Source organism: Callospermophilus lateralis, chromosome 11 (assembly GCF_048772815.1).
Source record: "Callospermophilus lateralis isolate mCalLat2 chromosome 11, mCalLat2.hap1, whole genome shotgun sequence".
NCBI classification, from domain to species: Eukaryota; Metazoa; Chordata; class Mammalia; order Rodentia; family Sciuridae; genus Callospermophilus; species Callospermophilus lateralis.
Window position 1 is genome coordinate 19,519,490 of NC_135315.1, and position 10,032 is coordinate 19,529,521.

The following is a 10,032-nucleotide window of genomic DNA, read 5'->3' on the forward strand; positions in this document are numbered from 1 at the left end:
TTGTTGGACCACCTTGCGCCTAAAAAAACTATTTGAGTACCCTAAAGACAGCAATGCAGAGAAAATGGTATTTTAAAAATAGTAGTTAGCAGTTGTAATATGAATCAGGCAATGGGTGTTATTTTGCAGTAAATAGTCTTCATAGTATTGCCTAAGGTACAGGAAAATATAAATCCTAGAATAAGAATTCTTTGCCCTAGAACCTAGTATCAGAACTCTTTGCTCTTAGTAAACCCTTTGACCCCATTTTTAACCTACCTTTTCCAGGGTTTTGGGGTTTTGGAGTGTAGCTTAGTGGTAGAAAACTGGCCTCGCACGTGAGAGGTCTTAGATTCTATCTTCAACAACAACAACAACAACAAAAAAGAAAAACCTCTTTGCTGGGCATGGTGGTACACAATGCAATCCCAACAACTTGGGAAGCTGAGGCAGGAGGATTGCAAGTTCAAAGCTAGCCTTGGCAACTTAGCAGAAACTTGTCTCAAAATAAAATAAAATAAAAAGGCTGGAATGTACCTGGGTTCAATCCCCAGTACCCCCCCGCCACACACACACACACACACAAAAAAGCCACCTCTTTGCTTTAGAATCTAGCAACTGAAGACTGATGAGTTGAAGAAAGGCCACGCTGGGTATTAACATTTGTTTGGAATCAGTTCATTGTGCCCCGGCAGATTGATCTCCAGATATTGGTAAGGACTCACCAACAACCAAACAGTGGTGGGGACCATTTTTAAATGATGAAAGAGAAGGAAATAAATCAGAGGCACCTAAGAAATCTTTACAAAAAACTAATACTGACTCTTCAATTAGTATTGTAGTCCCAGATCTATAGCAGACTCATACTTTTCTTTGTTTCTCTCTCTCTCTCTCTCTCTCTCTCTCTCTCTCTCTCTTTCTTTCTTTCTTTTTCCTGTGTGTTTGGGGAATTGAACTCAGAAATGCATCACTGAGCTACATACCTAGCCCTTTTAAAATTTTTATTTTGAGACTGTAAGAGTCCAGCGAAACGTTGGAGGAAGAGATCACCAAGTGACCAACTCATGCAATAGCAGAAGGGGTTTATTGAGGATCCAATCCAACACGCTGGGGCTCCGTGCTCACTCAAGTAGGGAGAGCAGCCCAGAGCCCCGGGCAGGGGTCAAGCCGTGCTTAAGTACACTTTTTGGAGAGGGCAGGGGCTTTGCATACATCACAGTCTCCTTTAACAAATCACCATACACCGCGGGAAAATCAAACAACAATTCTTAGACATGATTAGTTCATTCATTGGCGGGAACAGATTGGGCGGGGGGCGATTGGTCACTTCTAAGTGGGGTACACATTCAAACTGATTGGTTCGGGCCCTGTATGCCTACGTGACAAGCTACACAGGGTCCCAGGTTATTAAACAACCAGAGGGGCAGTGGGAATATTTACTGGGCAGTTCGGGTATTGTCCTAACAGCTACAGGAATTTCAGGTTTTGGGGGTAGCAGAGGAACTTAACAATACCTGGTCCTTTACTTTTTTAACTCAGGCCTTGCAGCTTAGAAACTTTACAATGCCTGGTCTTTTACACTTTAACTTCAATTTCTTTTACCCTTACAAGACAGGATCTTGCTAAGAGGTCCAGACCAGCTTGGAACTTTCAATCCTCCTGTCTCACCCTCCTAAGTAGCTGAGATTACAGGTGTGCACCATGGCACTGGGGTTCACACTTCTTTTTTTTTTTTTTTTTGGCACCAAGGATTGAACTCAGACAGGACTCAACTACTGAGCCACATCCCTAGCCCTTTTTTGTGTTTTATTTACATACAGGTTCTCACTGAGTTGCTTAGCACCTTGCAGTTGCTGAGGCTGGCTTTAAACTCCATATCCTCCTGCCTTAGCTTCCCGAGCTTCTGGGATTACAGGCATGAGCCATTGTACCCTGCTTATACTTCTTTTTTTTATTTTAAACTAAGAACTCCGTGGTTCATAGCAGGAAGCTGACAGTCTAATCGAGAAACTAAAAGGACATCAAATTAAGGAACTATAAAAACCAGAAAGGAGATGGTTAAATATTTGTGGCAATCTTCAAGGGCATATGGAGTATTTTTAAAATAATATATCTTAGGTATGAGTCAATATTTAACAACTAGAAAGCAAAGTCAAGTTCACTGGAATGAACTATTAGTTTATACATTGCTTAAAATCCACTGTTCTAGAGAATTCTTACCTAAACAATGGCCTGTGTTTTTTTTCCTTTCTCAACTTCAACTTAGATGCTAAACACAATTAAATTAGAGAATTTTAATTAGTAACTAATAGAAAATAAAACAGAAATTTGTACCAGCAGTAGTGTGAGACCCCAATGAATTCCATTGGGCTGGGGGTGTAGCTCAGTGGTAAAGTGCTTGCCTAGCATGCAGAGTCCCTGGGTTCGATCCCCAACACTACACACACAAAAAAACAAAACAAAACAAAACAAAACCAGTCATATATATTTCATTTCTTCTGTCCTCTTGAAAAAGTCAAACCCAAGGTCTGTGGAATTAAATTAAATACCATTGTTATTGTATCTTGGAGAGGGGTTAGGTTCTACCTCTCATGAATTTGAAGAATAAAATTCACAGACACAAGAGTGACAGCAAAATAACAAGATTTATTAGAGTAATAGAAAGTAGAGCTCCTAAAGAGGGAGGGGTCCCAAGAGAGGGATACTAAAGAACTGCTATTGTTTAGGGGTTTAATATAGATTTATAGGTTTAAGGAGGTCAGTTCTCTGCCCAATCCTTGGTAAGGCATTCAGTGTCCACAAGCTATCATTCAGGCTTTAGCCCAATCAAAATATCGATCAAGTATGTGATACTTCCATGGTAGGTAGCATCTAATGCATGCAGCATCTTTTGTGGTATTTATCAGACACTCCTATATAAGAATTCTTTATATATAGCCTCCTAGTTTTACTTACTTTTGGGAGGACTGACACAAGTGTACATTAAAAAACCATTGCCTTTTTCTATTCCTTCCTTCCTTCCTTCCTTCCTTCCTTCCTTCCTTCCTTCCTTCCTTCCTTCCTTTCTTTCTTTCCGTGTTTTATTTAGACATAGGGTCTCACTGAGTTGCTGAATGCCTCACTAATTCCTGAGGCTGGCTTTGAACTTGTGATCCTCCTGCCTCAGCCTCCAGAGCTGCTGGGAGTCATTGTCTTTTTAAAATGTCCCTGAAAGTCAGCATTATATCCTATCTGTCCTGTAGTTGATAGTTTATTGTCTTAAATTAGTTCAAGTAATTTTGTAAAAAAATAAAAGGCAACAGTTATAAAGTTGGATGAGGACTTAGTTCATATAATAGCTTTGAAACAAGAGACAGTGTTTATAATAGCACTAAGGTATGTTTGATATTAGCCTCTATGAAGATTATTAATTTATTAGCTCCTCACATATGAAATCCTTTACAAATTTTGTTTTCTTCCAAAGCTCTCTTAAAAATCCTAAATAACTTTTATTATTCACCCAAACTTTTCCTTAGTTTTGCATTATAGCCCTTGTGTATTTTGAGATCACAGTAATCTTGATAACAATAATCTATTTTTGAACATAACTTTAAATGTGCTTAATTCTGGCCTACTTTGGCACCATCCTAACATGGAATAAGGTGAGAAGGAGAGCCTTAACTCAGATGCGGTATCAGAAATAGACTTATTATCTGATATGTAAATGCATTTCATTTATATAACAATGAAACATTTATGTAGCTAAAGCAAACAGATATAAGCCAAGTTTTTAATTGGCAGTATGGCCCTTTAATGTCAGATACAATGTATAAAAGAGAGCCTTCACTGGTTACCATGCCTGTATCAAACCTCCATAGTTTTTATTTTACAAGCTTTACATAACACACAGACAAAGCTCAGACAAACAAATTTAGTTTTCACTTGTATCTATATGTCCAGCCACATGAATTTAGGGTGTAAACTATATTGTAATATCCTAAAATAACAGTTGTTCGTTTAACCAGAGCTATAAAACAATCATTTTAAAAAACTTTAAAATAGGTATGAGCCCTAATTAATAAAACCTAATAGACATAAGAAGTTATCTTGATAAATAAGATCAGGTCAATGTTTTAAGAAAATCTTGTCATTTTTTAAGCATAGAGAATTAGACTTTGTTTTATATCAGTACGTTAAAAGTTGGCCTTAGAAGACTCCTTAAATAACTTCAAATGGTTGGGCGCAGTGATGCATGCCTGTAATCCCAGCAGATCAGGAGGCTGGGGCAGGATTGCAAGTTCAAAGCTAGCCTCAGCAATTTAACAAGGCCCTAAGCAATTTAATGAGACCCTGTCTCAAAATAAAAAATAAAAAGGTCTGGGGATGTGGCTCAGTGGTTAAGCTCCCTTGATTCAATCCATAATTCCAAAATAAATAAATTAAAAATAAAAATAAAAAAGCAAGGTCTGCAGTTGTGGCTCAGAGGTAGAGCACCTGCCTACCATTCGTGAGGCACTGGGTTTGATCCTCAGAACCACAAAAAATAAAGATATTTATTGTGTCCACCTATAACTAAAAAATAAATATTAAAAAATAAAAAGCAAAAAAAGTTTCTACATTGCTGCATGCAGTAATTTCATTGTACATTTTTTTTTTTTTTTTTTTTGGTACCAGTGGTTGAACTCAGGGGACCTTGATCACTGAGCCACATCCCCAGCCCTATTTTGTATTTTATTTAGAGACAGGGTCTCTCTGAGTTGCTTAGCACTTAACTAAATTGTTGAGGCTGGCTTTAAACTTGTGATTCTCCTGTCTCAGTCTCCAGAGCTGCTGGGATTACAGGCATGTGCCACTGCACCTGGCTCACTGTACATTCTTGACTACAAAGCAATCTTCAAATCCTTGCTAGGAGCTTGACATATATCATCACGATTTCTCCAGAAAGTCAGCTTGTCATACCTTTGTGCAGATCCTTATGAACTGATGATAAAACTTCTGAGTTAATTCATTGATCACAAAGCTGTACACAAATACACAGATTTTCCATGTCTAACCAACGATTCAAAATTCTTGAAATCTCAAGCAGAACTTCCTTGTGCAGTCTGTTTTTGTTCTTTAACCTTCTGCCATGAGATGATGTAGCAAGTTTTTTTTAAAATCAAAACTACTTTGTTGTTGTTCCTTGCTTGTAGAACAACACACGTAAGAAGTTTAACCCTCACCCATTTTGTTTTTAGTGAATACCCAGACACAAAGCTATCTTAAACTGACTTCATGTACCAACAATTTTTTAAAACATATTTAATAAACCCCAAAATACATAATCTTATAGAACTGAAGAAGCCAAAACTATTGGAGTTTGTATTTATCAGTTAATGTTTCAGTATTTTAACTTTGTAAATTAAACAGATGTCTCTTTTAACAAACATATTTATGAAGATTAATCCCATTTATGTTAAATCTAATTTATTCATTCTAATTGTTAACATTATGTCCCCCATGAAAACCAAGTTACCAGACAAGTCTAGTTAACACTTTAAGTTAGTTATTCCTGGCAAAGAAAAATCCTTAAAAGCAATGGGTGGTGCACTTTAAGCATTTTACAGATACTAATGTTTTCTTTTTCTTTCTTTTTTTTTTTTTTTTCTGGTACTTGGGATTGAACTCAGGAGTACTCAACCACTGATCCACATCCCCAGCCCTATTTTGTATTTTATTTAGAAACAGAGCCTGACTGAGTTGCCTAGTGCCTCACTTTTGCTGAGGCTGGCTTTGAACTTGCAATCTTCCTGCCTCAGCCTCCCATGCCACTTGGATTAAAGGTGTGCACTACTGTCCCCGGTACTGATATTTTCTTGATTGGCTGGACACTTAGAAAAACATGTAAGTCAGTAATTTTAAAGACATATTTACTCTTATTTTTTAACCAATCTAAGTCACGTGACCTGAAAGACATTTGGATCCATTTTTAAAAAATTATGAGTGTTCTTTTATCTATGTGCCAATTTTGGTGCCATATACATGATTTATAGACACAAGTACATAACATACAATACATAGGTGTGCACATTTATAAATAAAAATTGACAGGAAATAAAGATTCTATAGCCCTCTGCCAGGTATTAGATTCCCACAGTTAGAAGGTAAAAGTTACAGATGTTTAATTATACAGACCTGTTAGATTTAACCCTTTAGAAATTAAAAGAGAGTGTGTGTCATAGATCTTGCAGTATGACTCAGATATAAGGCAGGCCTGTTGGCCATGTTAGAAGCAGAGTCTGTTATCCATGGTGGATGCTGAAATCAAAGGTTCAGGTGGTCACTTGTCCTCCATCACCACTATTTATTTTTCCTGCTTAGTACTCTTCAAAGGAGAAGAACTCTTTCCTTTTCCAGTGTATTTGAGTGTTAATTCCTGAACAACTGGCCTCTGAATAAAAATAGCAGAAAGAAAAACAGAGGGCTAGAAACTTCGGTTAGACAAAACCAGACTACTTGGTACAGAACCAAAGGTAAATTAATCAGAAAACCTTGAGTTTAGAATAAGACAAAGACTTCAGGAAAAAAAAAAATGACACAGATGAAATTACTATATTAAGGGAGCACATGCAACATGTTTAGTAGACAGAGAGCACTTTTGAATCGATTGGCATCAACTCAGATATTTAAAGAATTTGGAAGCCTGTGGAGTCTTTTTTTTTTTTAATATTTTTGGTTGTAGATGAATACCTTTATTTTATTTCATTTTTAATATTTATTTTTAAATTTTTCGGTGGACACAGCATCTTTGTTTTATTTTTATGGGGTGCTGAGGATCGAACCCAGCGCCCCGTGCATGCCAGGTGAGCTCGCTACCACTTGAGCCACATCCCCAGCCCCTTTTATTTTATTAATTTATTTTTACGTGGTGCTGAGGATCGAACCCAGAACCTCTAGCATCCTAGAAAAGTGCTGAGTGCCACAACCCCAGTTTGCCTGTGAAGTCTTCAGGAAAAAAAAAAAATTAAAAGAATTTTTTTTTTTTTTTTTTTTTTGTAGTTGCAGATGGACAGAATGCCTTTATTTGCTTATTTTTATGTGGTACTGAGGATCGAACCCAGTGCCTTACACATGCCAGGCAAGTGTACTACTGCTGAGCTACAGCCCCAGGCCTTCTCTTTTTTTTTTTTTTTTAAGTATTTTTTTTAGTTGTTGATGTACCTTTATATTTTAGTTATTTTATATGTGGTGCTGAGGATCGAACCCAGTGCCTCACACATGCTAGGCAAGCTCTCTGCCACAGATCTACAACCCCAGCCCAGAAAAAAAAATTTTAAGAAAAAGAAAACTTTTACCTACGGGATCTTTTAATTTTTTTTTTTTTTTCATTTTTAAATGCCTATCTGGAGAGAAGAGAAAGCCATTTAAGGAGGAAATTATTGAAAAAACAGAATCCCAGAGTGCAAGAAAAGAGAAAACAGTCTTTTACGTCTCAGAGTAGCCTTGACTTAAAAGTGACACTTTTTCCTTCTCTGGTGTCAAGCTGATTTGGGCACTTGTGTCTGTAGCTTACATTTTAGATGGGCGTCAAACAGGCAGCTCAGGCAGCTGCCATTTTGAGCATGAGAAGCCAAAAGCTTTTACATAGAGCAATTTTGACAACTTTTTCCTTTTGTAAAGTCAGTCTAGCTTTCAGATGGTTTTAAGGTTTCTGTTTTCCTTCAGAGGCCTTTTTTAAAATTCCTCAGCTGGTAATCAGTCCAGGCTTGGGGGCAGAAAATTATCAGGCCTTTTTTTTTTTTTTTAATGGCAAGGATCAAATCTAACCCAATTTTTAAAAATGTAGGCTAGTGGCACATTTTATTTTTGAGGCTGAGGCTCCCACCTCACTGGAAGATGAATGAAAAAGTATAGATCATGGGCATCTGCATCAAGAAAACTGTCTCTTTGGCTAGGGGAGTCTCCCTGATTTGGGGGCCTCTAAGGGTCAGCAGTTCTGGCCCCTCCTCCCATGTTGCCTACTGGATTCAAGTGCTGCCTTACCAGTGTGGTCATGACCTATGACGAGACTCCAACATGCTAGAGACTGGTGGAGGACTGGACTTGATGGGTCTTACCAGTCCTCTCCCCTGCTGCTCCCTTGTCTTGATTATGATTAGGGTATCCCCTGTATTCTTTCCTCTTTCATGGGTGACTATGAAAAAGGTGCAAACCTCCAGATTTACCCACTCATACCCATATAACTTATAAACCTGGGAGACCATGAAACCCTTAGATGCATTTCTTATTGCTTGTAATAAATTCTGGTCTGTCTGTGCTGAGCCTATCATTAGTTAAAAACTTTGGTTGGGGGAGGGAAACTGGGCCTCAGATTGGAGGATACTAACTTCTTGATAACTATTTGATTTAAAGGGGGAGGCATGTGTACCATTGACAGGGGATAAAAAGAAGTGGAAGTTTGGGGATTTTTCAGATTTTTCCTTAGTTGGGGCTTCTTCCATTAAGGTAGCAATCATAGCTGAACTTAATTTACTTTGTTGGCATGATTTAGGTTTTTTCCCTTAGGGCAAAGAAGGCTTGCACATAGGGAACCTCAGACCATTTTCCTTCCTTTTTTTCAATACAGGCTAAGCTGCAGAATGGTATTTAAATATATGCTTCCCTTTATGGTCATGATTCCCCTTCAGAGAGTTTGTATTGAGGTCATGATTGGCTGCAGAAGAAAATGAGGCATTTTTTTTTGAGCATCTGTGGGTCAAATTTGTCCCAGTTTTTCAGTATGCAGGCTAGTGGTGAAGCTAGCTAGCATTACTGTTGAGATCAAAGCTCCCATCTGTATAAGAGAAAACAGAACTCAGGTGTCCACACCAGAGAAAATGCCCACTCTCATAGGGACATCTCCCTAATGAGCTTCTGATGGTCAGCAATTTCACCTCTCTAACTCCCATGTCCTGCTGGATTGATTGCTGCCTTATCAGCAAAGATGCATAGGTCTTTGACACATGCCAAATACCCAGGGGATCCAGTATTAGTGGCCTTTAATGGAATCCCCTGCCACTATTACATTTCCAAATGCAGTGCCCAATGATTAAAAAAAAATGGCCTTCAGTAAAATGTATTCCTCTGCTTTGTATGTCTATGTAACTAGTGAGCCTAGCCAGTAAGAATTCTCCTTCTATTAAGCAAGGTGTGAGAAGGTTGGGCAAGGCCAGAGTCATTAATAGTAAAGTTTTGCTAGGAAGAGCTGATTTATAACACCTTGCTTTGTAGGATTCCCGGTGGGCAGCAAAGGCGTGTTGCTGCTTGGGGGCATTCCTTTTGGGTCCTCACACTCATAGGACCAGTTTAATCCAAGATTCATTAGGTGAGTTACCTTCCACCACTGGGCCAAGTCAACCAGAAACAGAAAGATAGTGTCAGAAAGAGAGAAAAAGAAAAATTGTACCCCTGAGGGCTTTTGGGGTCAGACTCAGGGCATGAGAGCTTCATGAAGCAGCGGGGATTTACCCTGGTCAGCTGCCTTCGGTTGTCTCAAACCTTCCTTTGTCCCATGCATCAACTTTCTTCCACAGAAAAGAAACTGAAGCAAGTCAGGACCAACATTCTCAATACCTGGGTGAAGCGGGATTGGCGCTGCCCATCCAGCAAGTCTGTCATCTGAGTCTTGTAAACTGGCAGCTGTCCTATTCTCCCTTATTGGCTGACAGATGACCATTTTGTTTATTTGTTTCTGAGAGACAGGGCTGAACATTTTAATGGAGCTTAGGGCTCTTAAAAAAGCCATTGGTCGTGCTCGCTTTGGCAGCACATATACTAAAATTGAAACTATACAGAGAAGATTAGCATGGCCCCTGCGCAAGGATGACACGCAAATTCGTGAAGCGTTCCATATTTTTCCTAAGATACCATCTCACTCCAGTAAGATTGGCAGCCATTATGAAGTCAAACAACAACAAGTGCTGGCGAGGATGTGGGGAAAAGGGTACACTTGTTTATTGTTGGTGGGACTGCAAATTGGTGCAGCCAATCTGGAAAGCAGTATGGAGATTTCTTGGAAAGCTGGGAATGGAACCACCATTTGACCTAGCTATTCCC

The 10,032-nt window shown here is 38.7% G+C and overlaps 1 non-coding gene across 1 annotated transcript; it reads left to right on the forward strand.

Moving 5' to 3' along the window:
* Window positions 1–9,726: 9,726 nt before the first annotated feature.
* On the forward strand, window positions 9,727–9,833 carry LOC143411151 (U6 spliceosomal RNA). The gene has a single exon (XR_013092843.1). It is a non-coding gene; the product is annotated as a U6 spliceosomal RNA (small nuclear RNA).
* The last annotated feature ends 199 nt before the right edge of the window (window positions 9,834–10,032 follow it).